This window comes from Cibotium barometz, chromosome 12 (assembly GCF_041138505.1).
Source record: "Cibotium barometz isolate CiBa-2024 chromosome 12, ASM4113850v1, whole genome shotgun sequence".
Classification (NCBI taxonomy): domain Eukaryota; kingdom Viridiplantae; phylum Streptophyta; class Polypodiopsida; order Cyatheales; family Cibotiaceae; genus Cibotium; species Cibotium barometz.
The window spans coordinates 3,405,001-3,411,746 of NC_141057.1; positions in this window are offsets into that span (position 1 = coordinate 3,405,001).

Consider the following 6,746-nt stretch of genomic DNA (forward strand, 5'->3'; position numbering starts at 1 on the left):
CCATTTCCTTTGAGTTTTAAATTTTGGCCCGGGGCACTCCTTGTGGGCCACTTTTGAAGGTGTTAAGGTGAGAATTTGAGGAAGTTTTGTATTGATGAAATGTAGTCCTTAGGACAAGGAAAAAGTTTGGTTCTTTGAGAATTTTCTAATTCTATGTTTTTGATGTTCGTTGAAGCTCGTAGATTAAGGAAAAATTTGTGAAAAGCCTATTTTACATGTTTTTTCTAGAATTTGCCAACTTGCACGTTGATTTCTGGTTAATCCGAGCAAGATCTGACTTTCGGGTCTCTCACAAAGGTTGTAGAGCTTGGCGAGATGAACAAATTGATGTCTCGAACCCGACCAGATTGAGAGATATGGACCGTACAAAATAGCCTAAAAATTTAGGACTTAAAAAAAAAGACTTCGTATCTTTTCGAAGTTTTAGATATTTATAGCGGCGTTTACTTTTTGGTTGTTGTACAGGACGTCTTCTTTCGAACTGGAAAAAAGTGATTTTGCAAATTGATTTGTGGTGGAAATTCATGCATGTCATGCACCGAAGAGAGAACTCGCTTTTCTCAATAAAAGGGGTGCTACTCGAGTACGATTATGATTGGGAATTGGGGAGTGCGATTGTGAGTGTGTGTGAGAGTGGGATTGAGAGTGTGAGTGAGACACAATTCTCTTTGAATTAGTTTGGTGTGTACTCTGTCAATTTTCTCTATTATTCCTGTTTTTTCTCCTGTATCACGTTACACGTAGAGACTCTGTAGCATTGCTTATGGTCTTGTGATTTTGCGCTTCATGTTTGAAAGGTATTTGCAGGATCTTTCAAACGATGACTCCTGATTTGGGTTATGTCGATTGGGGCACTTTTTATTGGATGTTGCCAGGCATAGGAGGACACATTCTTTATGAGGCAGAGGCTCTGGACGTGGTTTTTTTCTTGCAGGGAGGTACTTGTGCCCTTGAGGATGCAGGTAGCATTCCTCTCTCTGCTTTGATTGGAGACCCACCTGAGATTTGTACAGAGATTTTTAGCATTGTGGCTAGTATCATGGGCTGGTGTATTTGGAGAAACAGATGTAGACATGTGCTGGGAGGGCCGTCCTCTTCGTATCACCATGTCATTGCAGAGATATGGGCAGAGATCATTCATACCCTTCGAGGAGAGTGGGACTTTTGCGTGAGTCTCACTTCTAGAGTAGGGGAGCTGTGCAAGGATCATTTCTTGCACACTTGGAGTGCATTCGAGACTTGGAGGCAGTCCTAAACAGTATAAGTCTACATGGCGGAATGGTAAAGCTTCACAAGGATCCCAAGAGCTTTGGAACGACGCAAGATAATCCAGGAAAAGTGTGCATGGGTGGTCCCAAGTCTAGGCACCTACTTTCAAACCACTCCAATTCATGTAGTCACACTGAATGGGAGGCCTGGAAAAAGATATGCAACATAACAACTTACAGAGGCAACGATGCACGCATGGGTCTAAAGAGAGCAAAGGTGTGGGAAGCAGTGGATAGCATGGTTTCCTCATTAGAGAAGGCAAACTTAAATGAGCAAGAGGTGAAAGACCTTAAAGTTTCCATAAAGACGTTCACTCAGTGCAAACCTAAATGAGCAAGAGGTGAAAGACCTCAAAGTTTCCATAGAGACGTTCACTCACAGTGCATGGTTGATGCTTGGGGTGAGACACATATCACACACTACATGGTGAGTAGAGTTAAGTGCATGTATACGCATAATCGTGGCACCTTAAGAAAGTCTAAATTTGTGCATTGTTTTGTTGTTGTAGCATATTTTGTATGCACATGCGGGTTACTTTCTAGACAAGTACGGGTCACTTGCTTTATGGAGCACAAAGGGATGGAGAGATCTCACTACCAAGCCAAAGGTTCCTATTTCAAGAACGAGCAATGCCCTGCACGAGATGTTCAATTGGTTCTACCCCACTATGGGCGACCAAAAAAGCTCTAAAAACTTGGGTACCTTAAGGCTAAGGAGGACCGTAAACATTGCCTCATCTGCACCCTCATGTAGTGGGGCGTCAAGGTCGCGGGAGGCAATGAGGTGGTGGATGTCAACCCGGAGTCGTAATGGGTCACGATGGGTCCCCGTGTCTTGACACAAGTTATGGTTAGGTAAGATGTCGACGTGGGTCAAGATGAGTTCGAAGGGAATAAATATGAGCACGTAAGTTTATTATTTTTCTTTACTTTACTTTTTAAAGTCACTTTCATAAGTTCATTTCATAAACTCCCTTTTATACATTCACTCACTCTCGTTTACTCTTTGCATGGCACGAACCAAACAGACTGCAAGGAAGACCGAGAATAGCCCTGGACACCTCGTGCTGAGAGCCGTGCGAGTGGCACAATTATCGTCTCAAATTATTTTTGCAATCGCGGAGACTGCTGAGGGAGTTGCTATCATGCAGGAAGACCAGCATGCAAGAGGCGTGGAATCTCGACCCACTGACACTCAGAGAGATTAGGGGGGTTGAAGAAGAGCAACATCAAAACCAACATGCAAGAGGCATGGAGCATGGGTCTACTGATGCTCTGCATGGCGAAGAGATCGGAGGTTTTGTGCAAGTTCATCAACAAAACCCTAGTAGTTTGTTTGAGGGACAGGCTGCGAGCGTCACACACCAAGGTGACGGCGGTATCTTCACAGATCTGCCACCTATTGTTGATGTAGCTATGCATGCCACGCGCAACGCCTCTCCCAAAGTTTGTTGGTCCTATGACTGAGGATGAGCAGCAGAGAACGGTCCATGAGGAGCAACACAGACAGCTGCAACAGGAGCAGCAGAGGATGGAGGAGGAACATGCAGATAGGGTAGCTTGCTGATTTTTAGACGCTTCTAGACCATGAATGACAGCCTACTACAAGGACGCCAATCAAGATGCGCTTTAAGGTAACTGCAAACAGGAAGCTGACCCCAAAAAGGGAAGTGGTCGGAGGCTGAGAGGCAACATGGAGAAGGAAGTAGACAACAACGTGAAACTACTGAACAGGAGCACCCACCCAATGAGCAAGAAAGGAGAGAAAACTTTAGAAGTGCCATGCCCCCTTGGAGTGGATCAGAGCAAGAAAGGAGAGAAAACTTTAGAAGTGCCATGCCCCCTTGGAGTGGATCAGCGCCACCACCACCTCCTAAAGTACAGAAGAAGCGGCGTTGGAGGCCGGGCACAGTGGCTCTGCGTGAAATCCACAAATACCAAAAAAGCACAGAGCCCATCATCCCCAAGGCCCCCTGCTGTCGGGTGGTCCGTGAAGTTATGGAGCAAGTGTCTGACAGCGTTACACAAATCCAAAGTGTAGCGCTAGAGGCATTGCAGGAGGCTTTTGAAGACATTTTGGTATCCGTCTTCCAAGACTCTGTGCTTTGCCATGCCCATGCTAAGCGCGTCACACTGAAGCCGGTGGACATGGCGCTAGCATTAAGTCTTCGCCAAGATAGCTGCATTTCTAGACAGGCTCCACAGTAGCGCCCAAAGTGGAATGTAACTTCAATATTTCTTCGGAACAATCCCTATACCTAGCCAACTTTGAACGCCAATCTAATGAAAAAAGTTTTGCCACACAACATTGTATTGTTATCTTGTCTAGTATTTTGTTCGCCAAATTGTCTTGTCTTGTGTTCAACAAATTGTATAAGTGTGATGGTATGTCGAGTGTTGTGGGAGTGATGTGACATCACACAATGCAAGAACGACGCAAATCTGGTACAAGACGGTCGCAAAACGCAGGTGGAGAACTTCCTCGGGTCAAAAACAAGGCGAACCGGATGCCGCGGACGTTGCGGGGGCGATCAGGGGGTCAAAATGCACCCGAGGGACCCCTTGTGTGCCACGGCCTGGTCAAATCCCCAAATCTTGTGTCGTGACACACAAGGGGTCCCCAGGCGCGTTTTGACCTACCGATCGCCCCCGCAACGTCCGCGGCACCAAAACACGTCTGTTTTCGGCCTGGGGAAGTTCTCCACCTGTGTTTTGTGACCGTCCAGTACCAAATTTGCGCCGTTCTCGCATTGTCAACCACCCTATTTTATTTTTGTGGTGCACAAGTCTAGGCATCGCTGGGTTATTGCTACACATTCCATACTAGACAACCGTTTAAATTACACATTGCAAAGTAGTCAAATGTTGTCATAAACTGAACATATCTTTATTAATAGATCCAAAATACAAGACTCGATGACTACATGTTCTTCAAAAACTCGATGATGGGCCGACCTAAGTTTTCAGTTTTAGCTTTTGGGCAATCTATACATAGGGCTAATGAGTAGGCACATCACCGCAATAAGGTGCCGGTGTAATTACCAGCAACTCTACTATCCCTATTCAAGGTATCTTATTCGAGGTATCTTCCGCACCTCCCTCAACAAAAGGTACTTTTCCAATGTTCGATATGTTCTAGATCTTGGTTTCAACCTCCTGTCTGTCAGCTCTCTGACAAAGCCAGGTGCTTCTGTGGAGTTTACTGCTGACTTGGTTTCTATATGAGACATTGCTAATGGTTCTACACTTGCTCGTGGACAACAAGATGGTGGACTCTACAAGTTCATGGCATTAGTCTCTCACGCTGCTGATGATGCTTTGTGGCATGCCCGGTTTGGCCACTTGAGCTACTCTACTTTGCAACAGGCACACAAGGACGGGCTGGTTTATGGTTTGCTAGCAGCAGTTGTGGTGCTTCTACTAGTGTGTGCCAGTCTTGTCTTTGTGGCAAGCAAACATGGCTTTCTTTCCCGCAGGAAGCTACTCACCGAGCTTCAAAACCACTTGAGCTTGTTCATTCTGACTTGTGTGGACCGATGTCATCGGAGTCTTTGAACGGTGCTTCCTACATGATGTTAATCATTGACGACTTCTCCAGGTATACTTGGGATTTCTTTCTAAAATCTAAGGACTTAGCCTTTTCTTCATTCAAAGATTGGAGGGTCGAAGTAGAAAAGCAATTTGGGCACAAGGTCAATGCCTTGCGTACTGACAGAGGGGGAGAGTTTCTCTCCAAAGAGTTTGATCGCTACTTGGCGGATCATGGCATTCGACGTCAGCTTACTACAGCTCATACTCCATCACAGAATGGAGTAGCCAAGCCTAAGAATCGTTCCGTCATTGAGATGGCATTGAGATGGGGCGTACGATGCTGGAGCACAGTGGTCTTCCTAGGAGATTCTGGGTGGAGGCGTCTGCTACAGCGGTTCATATCTTGAATCGTGCACCGACTTCAGCTTTACTAGGTTTGACTCTTTTGAGGCTCCCAAGTACCAAGTAGGCTAGCCACCTACTTCCTAGGAGATTCTGGACGGAGGCGTCTGCTCAGCGGTTCATATCTTGAATCGTGCACCGACTTCAGCTTTACCAGGTTTGACTCTTTTGAGGCTCCCAAGTACCAAGTAGGCTAGCCACCTACTTTGGAATGGTGTCATTAAGCTAAAAGTGGATCCAAAGTGCATATTTTTCTCTTCCCTTATATACGACATAGTCGAGGACTTCTATGATTTAAGGGCGGGATAATGTCATCAAAATTACATTTTGATACTCAAATAAGGCTCTTTATCATTATTGATTCACACAAAGGTTGCCGTGTAATCAAAATGCTATTTTGATGTATAAAAGATGATTTTCTCTCTCTAAGTTAGAGAGAGAAAATACATGGAAATTCCTTTATCATTTAAATATCATTATTGATTCACACAAAGGTTGTCGTGTAATCAAAATGCTATTTTGATGCATAAAACACACACACACATACTATTTTGTTCCAAATAAAATATATATTCCTATCATTTTGGTTTTTACAAAATAATTGGTTTTGAAGCTTTGTAGGTATAAGCTCTTTTTAGTTCTCATCCCATGGCTGTTTCCTATTTTGTGTTAATTTATGGCATTTTTAAAACTAGCACTATGGGTTGATCCCTTGCTATTTCTCACAAGTTACTATGCCACACATGCAAGGATTTCATTAACATCTTCACAATTTCCATTAGGGCCAAAAATGTCTCAAAATGGGCTGTGTAAGGAATTCGCTAACTTGCTAATTAGTAGAACGTTGATGGTCAAAACGGCTCCAAATTTGGCCGTTTTGGATATTTAAAGCGTATCTATGTGATTGAACACGTATCTAAGTACATATTTTAAAATCTTAAAAAATATATCGTTTTCATGCTACTCTTTAATGGCTCGTCTCGAAATTTGTCCTCTTTTAGTGACTTCCCGGCTTACTTTTGAATGACCATTCCCTCCGAACGCGCTCTCATCCATTCTCCAAAAAATTTCAGAAGCTTATTCTTAGTTTCACTCCTTTGCTTCTCTAAGAATTTCACAAGCTACATCTCATTCTCATTCTTCTGCGTCTCTCATCTTCTAATAGCTTTGCTAATATTTTTAGCTCTGTTAGTAATGAGTGATATATCTAATCATAAGTTTCATTTGAATATCAAGCTCAACCAAGAGTATGCAGCTACACGGAGTGTCTACCAAAGACCCCTTTCATGTGCGAATGAAGCTCAACATCTTCGCAACAAAGGAAAGAAGCATATTGACCTATGGACAGATGGAAGTCTATATCCACCGGATCCCAAAACAGGAAGGTATCCTTCTTTTCACACACCACATGATTTGATTAGATTTGTTGGTGATGGGGTGGATGGCTTACTTGGTTATAGTTCAAGACTATCTCAATCACATATTGATGGGGTGGATGGCTTACTTGGTTATAGTTCAAGACTATCTCAATCACATATTGATTAT